Raw genomic sequence first — 14,733 nt, 5'->3', positions numbered from 1 at the left:
TTAAGTGATTTCAATTTTTGTTTTACTTTAAAATAAAAGTGGAGTTAACCTTAGAAGAATTTCTCAGTGTGTGTCTGTCATCTATTAATAACTCCCTTGATCTTGTGAGATCAAGAAGGCATGGTATTTTATTTGCTGTTTCCCCCAATATCCATCTGGACTTCTGCTTTTCATGTAACATTCATACAATGAGCGTTTATTACATTCAATTGAATTGTTGTAACACAGAGAAGTTATCTAAGGAAAAATTGTGCTGTCCTATTACATTGGTCTAGAAATCACCAGTCAGATGTTAAACATGTTGAAGACTCCTCTCATAAAGCTTCATTTACAGTCTTTAATGCCAAAGGATGCCAATCATACTGAATGCCAAAGAATGGATTTTTAAAAAGCGTATGTTAACATTTGAATTCATCAGACTTTACTGTTAAATTCCACATTCCTAGTTCTCTCCTGCTGTCTCCAATTAGAGCATTTCTGTTATCCTTTAGGATTTTTGACACATTATCTGGGGCAGATTTTGAATACCATTCTATACTCATTTAACAGTAAACTTACTCTAGAAAGAGAAATAAAAGTTAGGGCACATTTTATACTTATTCTTTTAGTAGGTTTATTATTCTAAATCATTTAAATAAATGGGCTTCAAGATATTACTGATTTTGTATCATTTTGAAATTCAAAAATGGAAAATTATTACTTCTCAATTTTCTATTTTATCACCTTATTTAAAATTATTACATTCTCACAAATTAAAATCCGTTACATTTTGTATTTCTATGCAATGCTCTCTTCCTCTATTGACAGATTGCTCTCAATGCAAAGATGAAATTCCCAACATTGTGGCTGTTGCTATACTTCGCAGAATTCTTGTTGGGTTTCAGGGATTAGCTGCCAATAAAATGTCAGAAAAGAGCAGAAAAGGGAAGTAGATTTTCTCTAGGAAATGTGTGTTGTGACAATACTCTGTCACTCATATTTATGTGTGTATAAATTGAACTAATAGTCACAATATTCCTATTTCACATAAATATTATAAATTTAAATGAAATAAAATAGGTTTATAGAAGTAAGATAACTTTCTTAGAGTAACACAGCTAGTGAGTGACAGAACTGGCGTTAAAAACCCCAAATATAATCTGTTTCCAAAACGTATGCCTTCCTAACTTGAGCAAACCTCATTTCTCTGCTAATTTACCTTTCTCAATCTCCACATCTAAGTTAGATCACACTCTTTCCAGGTATTTATCACTTGCACCTCTACAGGCAAATCTAGATTCTTCTTTTCAGATAGCTGTTATACATATACTACATTTTGATAGTTGTCACAGGGTCATTTTGTCAACTTTCTACTTGAGTTAATGACCATAAACTTTGTACATAAAATTTGTATGTGAGTTAATGCGAATGCTCAAGAATGTTAATGAAAACTAAAAGATTCATTTGTGATGATTAAAGTATATTGACTTATTTATGTGCAGTAGCTATAAACAAGTGTGGTGTTGGCTTAAATGAAGTCATATTTCTGGGAGATATCTTCATAGAAAATGACTACATACTTTATATATAGTATCAGTTATAGTACTATCAGATGTTAGAGTGTAGAGATATTTTTAAACAAAACAAATAAGTGTAGATTTTTAAATATGGTTACAAATTCTGACATATGAATATCAGTTAATTGACGTTTCTTACATGCATAAAAGACATGAAAAAATATATGCAATGGGTAGATGATGTAATATTTATTCACTTGTTTTGTAAGTACATCCTGTCCACGCGTGTTCTCCTATGCCATGTTAAGAACTACAGATGAACTGAAGTTCCAGTTACTGTAGCATCCTCATAATTCATCTCCGTGACTCTAAACATCAACTTTCTTAACTCATTCTCCACATGATTTACAGTGATTTTTGAAATTCCAAGTCTGACAATGTTTCTTCCATATTAAAAACTTTGATTGACTTCCTACTAATGTATAATAAAGACCCTTTAATTTGGTTCATTATGATTTTTATAATCTAACTCCTGTCTCTTCAATTTTGTATCATTTTCCTCATCTTATTCTACCCTCAGTTTTATCTGATAAACTAACAACTTATAGTCACCAGGGTCTCTCTTGCTTTTGGGGTATTTTCCCTTAGTCTGGATGTAAGAGAGTGACATTTTTCCAACAGTATCTATTCTATTCTTCTGATTGGACATATGGCTGCCAAGCTAGATTTATGTCCTGCTATCTTTGCTATTTGGTAAAGTCACATGGCCTAATATTTGCCAACAAAAAGTAAGAAGTGCCGTATGTTGCTTCTAGGACTCAGTCTGAATATATCAAGTATGCCTTTTCACAGTCTTTTCACATTCCACACTGCTTGCAACCCATATATTATGTGACCAGCTTTGACAATGATATCAGACAATAGTTATGCCTTAGAAAGTTGAGAGGCAAAGGCTCAAAAAGAACTCAAGTCCTGTAACTGAAAATGTGAAAAAGATCTATATTGCTGACTCAGGCATTCCCATTGGGGCTTTCTACAAGAGAGAAATGTCTTTGTGTTTTAAGTTATTGGGCCTTTTTGTTACAGCATCTCAGTCTTTGCTTAAGAAAAATCTTCCTTTTCCTTGCTCTTTGCTTAGGCTATTCTTACCTATTTCTCATATTTAAGTTTAGATATCTTATTTGACTGACATCCCACCAAGTCCAGGGACCTTATCTGTGCTCTTTTAATGGTATCTGGTTTTTAAAAATATCACCTAATATTTATTGATCATATATGGTATGTCAGGCACAATTTAAGCATATATGTGTAATCCTGTTTAATATAATGATATGATTAGGTATTAATACCATCTTCATTTTATAGATGAAGGAAACAGATTTGCAGAGAGGTTAAACATAGCTATATTTTCCAAAAGCTAGCTGCAACAATGTTTCTTATATATTCTCTTACAATAACTCTAACACTGCTCCCCTTGAAAGATAAAGTAGGTGTTTCCTGTATCTGATTCTCAGTGGCTTGTGACTATAGAAGAAGAGATACTCTCTGACTTCTAAAGCTAGAGAGGGAGCTGTGACAATGACTCTCAAATGATTCTCTTGGGATGCTCACTTTTGAACCTCTCACAACCAGATAAAAGATTTGTGGCCGTCATGCTGTGAGAAAGCTGAGGTAGAAAGGACTGGCCATGGCGTTCTGGCCTACAGCCAGAGCTAGTTTCAGCCAGCGTCTGTTGCTAGACATGGGAATGGACACACCCACCTCCTGCTAATTTCATCCAGGAGTCATCCTCATCTTGAGCTTCCGAGACTTCTTAGGTGAAGTTCCAAGCTCATTATGCTCTTTTTGAATCCATGACCACAGAATTAGTGAGTGTAATAAAATGATTGTTTTAAACTGTTGGGTTTTGGTGTGACCAGAACATTTCCCAAAGTAAAAAATCTAGTAAGTAGAACATCTAAAATTTCAAACCTAAATAGTCTGATTCCAGAGTAATTAAACACTGCATCGTCCATGCTTAGTTTCTTATATAGAAACTTCTTGTTTATTTGTTTATATTCCCAGTCAGTTTAAAAACTACATTACAGCAGGGATTTTTTTTTTCTCATTTATCCAAAAGAGCTGGTATTTTTACCTGTTTTGTTCATTGCTGTATCCCATAGTCCAGCACAGTGGCTGATACTCAGTTCAGTTCAGTTCAGTCACTCAGTTGTGTCTGACTCTTTGTGACCCCATGAACCGCAGCACACCAGGCTTCCCTGTCCATCACCAACTCCTGGAGCTTGCTCAAACTCATGTCCACTGAGTCGGTGATACCATCCAACCACCTCATCCTCTGTTGTCCCCTTCTCCTTCTGCCTTCAGTCATTCCCAGCATCAGGGTCTTTTCTAATGAGTCAGTACTTTGCATCAGGTGGCCAAAGTATTGGAGCTTCAACATCAGTCCTTCCAGTGAATATTCAAGACTGATTTTCTTTAGGACCAGCTGGTTTGATCTCCTTGCAGTCCAAGGGACTCTCAGGAGTCTTCTCCAACACTACAGTTCAAAAGCATCAATTCTTTGGTGCTCAGCTTTCTTCATGGTCCAGCTCTTGCATCCATACATGACTATTAGAAAAACCATAGTTTTGACTATGGATCTTTGTTGGCAAAGTAATACTCAGTAGGCACTCAATAAATGTTTTTTATTTTTTTAATGAATGAATATCTCATAGAGTTTATGACTTTACATACTTTGAGCTCTGACTTCATCTTACAGAATTCCACAAGCATCTACCAGACCTGATACTATGCTAAACACTATAAAAGCGTTCTTAATCCTTATATCCTCATAATGAAGATGTTATTAAGACATTCATTTTACATATGAAGAGATGAAGAGTTTGAATTAATAAACAAATTACTCAAGGCACCATAGTTATCAGAGTTTGAATCTGAACTTTGTTTGACCCTGACCTGTTCTTCATATTGCCTTTTCCTTCTCTCTGCTCTTCTCCATTCTGCACACTAAACTGGGAGGCTTTACTTTTTGGATTGCATCGATTAGATTTTTTATCCATCTGGCTTTTAATTGGGTTTAGCCAATAGAAGGTACTCCCAGGAGATGAGAGAGCAGAAGAGAGAAGTTTGTGATATTCATGGCATATCCCTCTCTGCCAGGCTGTGGGCTGTCAGTGACTGCATTTCTTGTAGCAAAAGCTCAAACATCTGGGGAATGTCTTCTGAACTGATTTCTCTCTAGGTTCCTTAAATAAACCCTCACCCTTGCTTTCATACTTACTAATGGTAGTAGATTCCTGCTACTGCTGGCAACTGATTTCCCTTTATCCTTTTAACATCTTTGTAAATATTCCTTCATTAAACTCTTTTTACTCAGCCATTTTGTGTATGCCCTCTGCAGATCTTCCCTGAATACATGGGGTAAGGCAGGGGAACCCTGAGGCATATACACTATATGCTGAAACATTTAGGAAACTTAAATCATTCTATCAAACTCTTTAAAGAATGTTCTATTCTCTGAACTTGAACAAATGTAATGAACAAATGTAACATTACAAATGACTTGGGTAACCAGGTTTGAATAGAGAATTATTGGACCCCATAAGTTCCAAGTTGGACTGTGGAGATACCTTGGCTTGCCTCTCTCTCTTCCCCTCTATATAAACACCATCCAGCACCTTGAGGGGCTTCATACATGTATGTGTAGACACCCCAGCTCACATGTTCAAGTTGCACGCAGACACACAGCCATCTCTTGGGCACACTTTGAGCTTATGGGTTTGCATACTGGTTGTGTATTTTGCCTTACGTAAGTTGAATCTTTTGAGGGGACTGTCACAGAAGTTCCAAGTGGATACAGGCTATTTAGGCAGGAAATTTCACAGGTGGCAGGTACCTGAAACATGGTCTAGAACACTAGCTATGACTCCTGGAGGACACAACTCTTTGGGTCATAGTTTTGTTTTTTTTTTTCCCCATGGATAAGGATGAGGCTGGAAGAGGACTAAAGTGCTAAACCATGGGGTCTTTCTTTGGTAGTCTATGGTAGAATAGGTCACCTCTTTCAGAATCCTGGCTAATGTATCATATTTCACCCAATAGGGTTCATAACTCAAGAATGCAATGAATATTATTGGTGAAGTCAACAGTTAACATAATATCCAAATCTTCTGGGCAGAGCTCTTAGCTTACTTCAAGATTTAGAAATTGAGGTAGACACAGAATTTTTCCTTTTGTCTTCTTTGAGCTTGAAATTTTAGCTAATAGTTATCACCATAAATATCTGGGAGAATGTACCACTTGCTGCAAGCATAATTTTGTGCCAGACAGATATTTCTGATTTATTTTCAAATGAGTGGGCCTCCTTGAGATAGAAAATTTCTGTCAGAAACTCTACCAGGAACTCCGGCTGACAGAACAGCTACTTAACTGGCTGATTTTCTCTGGTTTCAAAGAAACCCTGACAAAAGCAAAACAAGGTCTAGAAAATATTTATATGGCTATTCCTCAGACATAAAGTCGTAAGATTTTAAATACTGTGTTGTATTAGTAATTTGAAGTATTGGCTGAGAAAGGCTCCACTGTAGAAAAACTTTGGTCAATGTATCCATCTGTGTTTTCCATCTCTTCCCAGCAGAATTGAGCCTATCAGCAGTTACTCTGAGGTTATCAATCAGTACCTTTGACAAACTGGGAGACGTGTCATCTGTCACCACCAGTTTGAGATGGAGAATACCCACCTGCCTTAGCACTGTAACTCATGGTAGCTAGTCAGATACATAGTAACAAGCTAAGCTGTTCAAAGTGGTAGACAGCTACTCTGGGCTTCCTTTATTGTTGGGGTGTTCCCCCTTAAAAAAGCCATGATAAGAGTGGAAAGGGGAAGAACAACCAGTAGTTACCTCTGATTAAATGCAGCCCAGTGTTCAGATTACAGTGTTCTGGGGCAAATGAAGAAATTAAATAGCAAAGCTCTATTTCAGGTGTTTTTATTTCTTAAAAATTGATTAGTAAGTCTCTTGTCCTGCAAAGAGATCAGTTTAGTTCCATCCTCAGGTTTATAGAATCCCTAAGCTAGGGGGGTGGTAGACATCAGTGCTACTCAAAGAGTGGTCCGAGGACCGGCCATAGTCAGTAGATTGTAGGCCACTGACCCATGAGGACATAAGCCTATTTTCTATTTTACAAAAGATCAATAAAAATCAATTTGTCTTTCACCATAGGGAATTTGAGAACTGCTCTGATTACACAGATCTGACTTACTTAATCATTTGTTCTTCTAAGAAAAAAAATCTTCCGCCTGAAAACCTCCTTTTCTAGAGGTTCACTAGACTGACACTGAACTCTGCTCAAATGCTACATGATTGAAAAATCTTCGCTATCCATACTATGTAAACCAGTTTTCTCCCTCCTTTGTCAGATTGTATCCCATTACCCTGCTCAAGCATTTCTTTAGCACGTACTACCTCCTGACACTGTAATATAAATTTATTTGTATTGTTTGTCTCCCTTACTAGAGTGCCAGCTTTACCAAAAGAAGTCTTTGCTCAAGTCATATTTCCAGAGCCTGAAATAATAGCTGGTCCTTAGGAAGCTGGAATTGAACAGTTAATAAATGAATGAAAAATGTGAAATGTCTGGATGTTTCCTCAGCTCTATAGATGAGTTTGTATTCAGAGGAATAGTGTCTTGTTACTATTACCTAGACAGCATATTAAAAGGCGAGACATTACTTTGCCAACAAAGGTCAGTCTAGCCAAGGCTATGGTTTTTCCAGTAGTCATGTATGGATGTGAGAGTTGGACTATAAAGAAAGCTGAGCACTGAAGAATTGATGCTTTTTAACTGTGGTGTGGAGAAGACTCTTGAGAGTCCCTTGGACTACAAAGAGATCCAACCAGTCCATCCTAAAGGAGATCAGTCCTGGGTGTTCATTGGAAGGACTGATGTTGAAGCTGAAACTCCAATACTTTGGCCACCTGATGTGATGAGCCAACTCATTGGAAAAGACTCTGATACTGGGAAAGATTGAGGGCAGGAGGAAAAGGGGGGCGACAGGGGATGAAATGGTTGGGTCATCACCGATTCAAAGGACATGAACTTGAGCAAACTCTGGGAGATAGTGAAGGACAGGGAGGCCTGGGATGCTGCAGTCCCTGGGGTTGCAAAGAGCTGAACACAACTTAGTGACTGAACAACAACAACAACGAAACTGTGAAGTAGCACAGTTCAGGACATTAGTGGAGTACCACATACTATTATGGAAACTTTATTTTGAAAGGAAGTAGTTGAAATCCAACTAGGAATTTTACCAAAAATGAGGTGAATATGAGATTCTGATTCAATATGACTTAGAATCTTTCCAGAATGTGCTAATTATGTGTCATGGGAGACCTAGAGGAAACATAAGGCAAAATCCCTGACTTACAGGAATTTAACAGATGTGTTAATAAGGCAATATGCACAGGAGCTCAGCAGAGACCCTCTGATGAAGAGATAAAATAAATGTGTTAACACATTCTGTGTAATTAACACCATGGGCTGTCAACAAAGTGAGCAGTGTTGAGTCGAGTTACCAGGAATGGTTTCATAAAGAAGTAGACACCAAATCATTCACACAAATGTCCATTCATTTTAGCTGAAAAAAAGAAGAAGCAAAGGAGGGATTTCCAAAAGAAGATCTTAGACTCTTGGTCTATACCTTTCAGATCAAAATGGTATATGGGAAGCTTGAATATTCTGCTAAAAATATGTGCTCAGTAGCTCATATTTGACTCTTTGCAACCCTATGAACTGTAGCTCACCAGGCTACTCTGTCCATGGGATTCTCCAGGCAAGAATACTGAAGTGGGTTACCATTTCCTTCTTCAGGGGATCTTCCAGTCCAGGGTTTGAACCCACATCTCCTGCATCATCCTGCTTTGCAGGAGGGTTCTTTTACTACTGAGCCACCAGGGAAGCCTGTGTTAAAAATATTCTGCCCCACATTTCAGAGCACTAGAGTCTCTGTAATTATGTACCATATTTAAGGTTTTTATTAATAATAATTATAGCAATGATAATAATAGAAATAATTAACTTTATAGTGTTATTTTATAGTAAATAATATGCAAGTAATGTCATGCACATTTTCTTCATCCTGACAATAACCATTAAATTTATCTGAGTTTCAAAGAAATTAAATAACTTGCTCAGTTCAATTAATTAGTAAGTGTTTGGAGTTCATTTTTGTCTATTACTAACATTTGAAGTCATCTCAAATATGCTTTATTGCCTTCTACTCTTTTGGGACTGTCATAAGTATGGAGGCATAAATCTAGTCCTATATTAGATCAGTAGAAATTAAATGGAAAGTCACCTGATAGAGGTATTTTACTTCCTTCTACACTGAACCTAACCTGACTCTTTAAGTCAGTCTGGCTTAGCCGCAGGTAAGCTTACTTCTAAGGATCAGAGTCCTGTGGTTAGATACTGTTTGAGGTTATAATTTAAGATCACTCTCTTACTGTCTCCACATCTTTGAGTCTCTAAGTGGTAGTACTCATATAAGCTGTCTATGATATGGAGAATTTGTCTTTATCATATAGATTTTATTTTGGCTTGTCATAAATGTCTGGCTTCTGAAATTCTATCTAGGAGAAACTGACTGATACCATTCAGGTCAGTGGATGTGTTGGAGAGGTCAGGGATTTGGGACCATATCTTGAATCCACATTTGCATGCATGTACACCATTTCAGAAGGGCTTCCCGGGTGGCTCAGTGGCAAAGAATCTACCTGCTAATGCATGAGACGAGGAGACACGGGTTTGATCCCTGGATTGGGAAGATCCCTTGGAGAAAGGAAATGGCAATCCACTCCAGTATTCATGCTGCAAAATCCCATGGACAGAGGAGTGTGGGGGGCTACAGTCCATGGGGTCACAAAGAGGCAGACACGACTGAGACAGCCTGCACACAAGCACACCATTTCGGAACTAAACTACTCTTAGATGTTTAACATACACATTTGCATATGATTTCCATAAATATTCATTGTCCACATCAAAGGTGATTTTAATTATCCTTCTACATTGGGTCACAATGAAGAAGGCTGGTAAATTTATAATTAAATATTTTCCCTGACACGGATTCCATCTTCTGACTCCCAATATCCCCTTTTCCACATATAACTATCCATATCCTGCCTATAATTCCTCCGAGTTTAATATAATCCTAGGCCAGGTCTCTTAGCAACAATAAGACATTCTATTAATCAGCATAAAGTACTTTATGCCTTACCAACTGAAAAAGTACTATGTAGGAGGCACTTGGGCACACACACACAAAATTAAGACTCTGTTTAATTAGGGAAAGTTATTAATAAGTTATTAATAAATTCATGATTTCTATATATCTATTTAAATCTATATTTTAGAACATTATTTGTTAAAAGTATTTTATTTAGTCTATAATAAAATAAAATTTGCTGAACCAGGATCCTTGTCTTGGTATGGAAAGTAAAATCTGTGAAATGCAAATGTACTTTCATTTACTGGTGGACTTTTTGTCATACAAGTGCCAACAGTACCAATCTCCAGGCTTATTGTATGCTCAGCTGTGGATAGAATATCTTCTTTGACCACATTAAAGCTCTGTTCCATAACTATTTTTTCATTTTACTAATTAAATGCTTTGAAATTATATAAAGTATGTATTAGTAACATAGACTTTATATTTTATATAAAGATGTGAATTGACATGTTTAAGCTTCATCAATATGTTTTTCTTCATATTAAGGACAGGATAAAGTAAATCGGTGAATCAACAGATGGAAGATATGAGAAGAAAGGAATGGTACATAGATGATGAGAGATGATAGACAAATATACTTAAGATTAAAAATAACTCTTCCATAAGCTTTTACATCTGATGTTCATGAGAAACCTCTAAAAATAGCAATTTCCATTTCAAAAGTAAGAAAACTGTAGTTGAAAGAAATTAATCACCCAGTTCACAGAACTAGTACCGCCAGAAATCAAATCCATTTCTGTTCTCGCACTGTTGGCCTCTCTAGCCCATCTTAACATCGGATTTTGTGTCAGAATAAGAGACAAACTTGATAGTGTGACAAGTGAGAAACAGAGTTAAGGCGCAGGGCTACAGAAGAAAAGGGAGAGTGTAAAGGCCGGATTTTCACAGCCCTGACGGGGGGCACTTCGGAAAGGAAGGGTTAGTTATGGGAAAGGTGGATCTAAGCCATATCAGAATTGTCTAGGATGAGTGCTTACCTGTAATATAACCAAAAAAGATGAAATGTGTATTATGTGACATTAAAAGACAACGTAGCCCAGTTCATGATATAGTATTACATTGTGTATTGTGTTGCAGTCTAGGTTTGTAGATCCATTGCTTATGACATGCTTGCTACTTCTTCCCACCTTTCACTCCACTCCCACCCCTAAAACTGTCTCGGCTAAGAATCAGTCTCCCTTTAGTGAGGATTTATGATCATAGCTCTAAAGTGGTCCATAGGGGAGCTCCAGAAGCTCATTTTCCCCACACATCAAATACGTACACGTCACAAAATCAGCTACCTAGTGAGTTAAAACCCCGTAATTGCCAGTGATGGGAGAATTCCTCAAGCAGATTTGGTTAGCCATAGTAACAAGACTTATAACCTTTATGAAGGCCTCTGGGCCCTAATTATTCAGCAGCTGCTGCCAGGGCTAAAACTAACCCAAGTCTACAGTAGTTAATTTGCATTTCCCTTCCCCTGAAGCAGGCTATCTTACTCATTGTTGTACCTGACCTATTTCTGAAGCCTTCAGCCCCCATCAGTAACAAAACTCCCTCTCTTGTTTTCCAACTTGAAGAAGAAAAATTGTGATTAATAATATTTAACAAATCCAAAGGCCTTTAAAAACATAAGATTAAAAAATCATGTAGAAGGATAAACTGTGGCTACTATCTAGCTGAGTAGTATTGATGCATGATGTCATCAAGCAATTCCTTAATGGGTCAGATTTTTAGGGGACCCTCAAGAAGTCACTGCCATGAGAGGAGTTGCCTTGATAAAAGATCCATCAATGATTACCCAAACATTTCAGTTTGGTTAGAATCATCACCATCTATTAGTTTCTTATTGTGGGAATGTCAGATCTGAGAGTAGTTCCCTGTCATTTGTTGTCACCTTGATTCGGCATCAAAGAATGAAGTTTTGAACTGAGCACTTCTGTAACCATTTCTTTTGATTTTTTTTCTTGTGGTGGGGATGCAGTTTGTAGGCTAGATCATTACTCAAACCATTGCACAGATGTTTTCTTGAATAATACAATCTCCGGCACAAGGTTTAAGACGTTGTTAACTCTCATTGTTGCTAAAACAATGATCAGTATATTTTGGACCATGGAATAGTATCTGCAGTCAGGAGACAATTGGAGTACAAGTTTAGCACATCTCTTCCTTCTTAGATGTCTCCTCAAAAAACAGATGTTCTGTTTCCATTCAATATCACTTTCTTTTTCTTTTTTTTAATTGACAGGGAAAAGAAGCGGAAAATGAGAGCTTGTTTTTGTTTCCTTTTGGGGAGATGCAGGAATGAGTATGAGTGAGGATGTATTCACTGACATATATCTGAGTATACACATGTGCTTGCATACGTGTGTGTGTGTGTGTGTGTGTACTGCTGCTGCTGCTGCTGCTAAGTCGCTTCAGTCGTGTCCGACTCTGTACGACCCCATAGACGGCAGCCCACCAGGCTCCGCCATCCCTGGGATTCTCCAGGCAAGAATACTGGAGTGGGTTGCCATATATATATATATATATATATATATATATATATATATAGAGAGAGAGAGAGAGAGAGAGAGAGATTATACTATTATATCTATTGACAGGACGGGGTACATAATTTATAATGCCCAGTACAAAGTTAAAATATGGGGCCCATTGTTAAAAAAATATTAAGAATTTTTAAAATTAATTTTATTGGAGTATAGTTGCTTTACAATGTTGTGTTCATTTCTACCATACAGCAAAATTAATCAGCCATGTATATATATTAATATATATAGTGTATTATTAGTCGCTCAGTCATGTCTGATTCTTTTCGACTCCATGAAACCGTAGACTTGCCAGACTTCTCTGTCCATGGGATTTTCCAGGCAAAAATACTGGAGTGGGTTGCCACTTACTACTCCAGGGGATCTTCCTGACCTAGTGATCAAACCTGGATCTCCCACATTGCCGGAGAATTCTTTTTCTGTTTTTTTTTGCAGGAGAATTCTTTATCATATGTGCAACCAGGGAAGCCCTGTTAATACATATAACCCCTCCCTAATGAGAACATACTGTATAGCGCAGGAAACTCTACTTGATGCACTGTGTAAACTGAATGGGAAGGAAGTCCAGAAGGGACAGGAAAAGTATTAAAAATTTAAGAGGGCTGACCACAGGGCATTAAACTAAGCCCTGGACCCCTGTGACTGTACTGGACACATATCCATAGAGCTTTTCCTGTCTTTTGACTTCTCAGTAGCTAACTAGCCAGAGACTGGATCTCCCTTCTTTAGCTTGCTGAGATAAATGGCTCAAGTAAGATCTCTTAGAATTCAGCTCATTTCTAATGTTAAACCAGGGTGTTTGGAGATGAGGGGGGGGGACAAGAAAGACCCCCTTGTTAATATGCAGTGAGAACCTTTTGTTGGGTGATTGTAAGCTGAATGCAAGAAGAGGGAAAATAAGGCTGGTGCCGCCTTGTCAGTGATTTAATTATTTTCTCATCTACACTTGTTTTTGAAGCTTATCAGAGCAAAGTACTGTGGGCAGCCCAGCTGTCACTGTTATCATTGTGGCTCGGAGTGTTGTAGTCCTGGTTCCCATTGTAATGCAATTAATCTTTTGCTTTGCGCTAATGGATGAACAAGCATATTTACTGCAGCATAAAATCCTAATTATTTTTTGAACAGATGCATAAAGGGAATGTAAATTAATGGCAAGTGACAATTGTGATAAATGGGCACTATCTCTTTAAATGTCAGAGTGCCCGTGGTGTAGAGTGAGCCCACGCTTGGATGTGAAAGCTGCCCCACTCTCATCTACCTGTGTGGGGAGGTACAGTCGTGCTCAGAATCTATTTTGAGGGAGTGACTTGTGCTTTTAGACCACACTGTCTTCCCAGGTGGCGCTTGAGGTGAAGAACCCACCTGCAAATGCAGGAGACTTAAGAGATGTGGGTTTGAGCCCTGGGTCAGGAAGATCCCTTTTAGAAGGAAAAGGCAACCCACTCCAGTATTCTTGCCTGGAGAATCTCTTGGACAGAGGAACCTGGGGGGTAAAGTCCACAGGGTCACCAGGAGTTGGATGTGACGGAAGCCGACTAAGCACACTTGAGCTACTGCTACCACTACTGTTTTTAAATTTTTATTTTATTTATCATTACATGTTGTAACCTAGTTCCTGAAAAAATAGTAAAAAAAACTATTAATTGAGCTTTTTTCTATATTTATTACTGCTGTATTTTCACAAAAATTCTATGACAAACTTTTTAAAATTGCAACAGTATGGAGATATTTGACAACATTATTTGAGCAAAAGAAGCCCAATAAAAATAGCAGGGTTGTATGATTCTATTTACATAAAATTCGGTGACACTAAGAAGCAGTTTCTTCTGTGAGAGGTTAGTAAAATAGCTTCCTTTGGACTGTGGAGTGATGGGAAGTGGTGCTTCTGGGGTCTGTTTCTCAATCTGAGCACTGGTGTCACAGATGTTTTTAATTTATTGAATTACAAAATTGAGTGTGTGCACTTTTCTTCATGAATACTACAGTTCAATAACAATTTTAAATAAAAGCTTTTCATATTTTATCAATGATATTGGTTTTAAAACTGAGATGCACAGTGGTTAAACCACAGACCAAGGTGGAGAAGATAAAGGGCAGAAAAATCCTTTGAATCCACGTGTCCTTTAATTTCAAGGAGTAGCTTCTTCCTGCATCATAAGGATGATGTCTCCGCTTTCTTGTCTCTCCACACATAGTGAGCGTCAGCACTGAAAGAGTTTTAATACAGCTCTGGGTATTTCACCGTGAAGGAAAGTGCTGGTGCAGGTAGGGTGAGCTGAGTCTCCAACTCCCCCTACCTACACCACCACATTAAATTCTATTTACAGTATTATTTTCAACACAGAAAAAATAAATAGATTTGTGAGGGGGAAAAACTGCTACTGTTGGCAGGATTGCTTTGCTGGTTCATCATTAC

At 37.6% G+C, this 14,733-nt stretch overlaps 1 protein-coding gene across 7 annotated transcripts in view; it reads left to right on the top strand.

Annotated features, from left to right (window-relative positions):
• The window catches only part of LRRC4C (leucine rich repeat containing 4C), a 1,846,189-nt gene that overhangs the window by 378,303 nt on the left and 1,453,153 nt on the right, over positions 1-14,733 (top strand). The gene's annotated exons all lie outside the window — the stretch shown is intronic.

Source organism: Giraffa tippelskirchi, chromosome 11 (assembly GCF_054371585.1).
Source record: "Giraffa tippelskirchi isolate mGirTip1 chromosome 11, T2T-mGirTip1v1.2.pri, whole genome shotgun sequence".
NCBI classification, from domain to species: Eukaryota; Metazoa; Chordata; class Mammalia; order Artiodactyla; family Giraffidae; genus Giraffa; species Giraffa tippelskirchi.
Note: the sequence above shows the minus strand (reverse complement) of the source record. Positions and strands in the feature narration are given on the sequence as shown.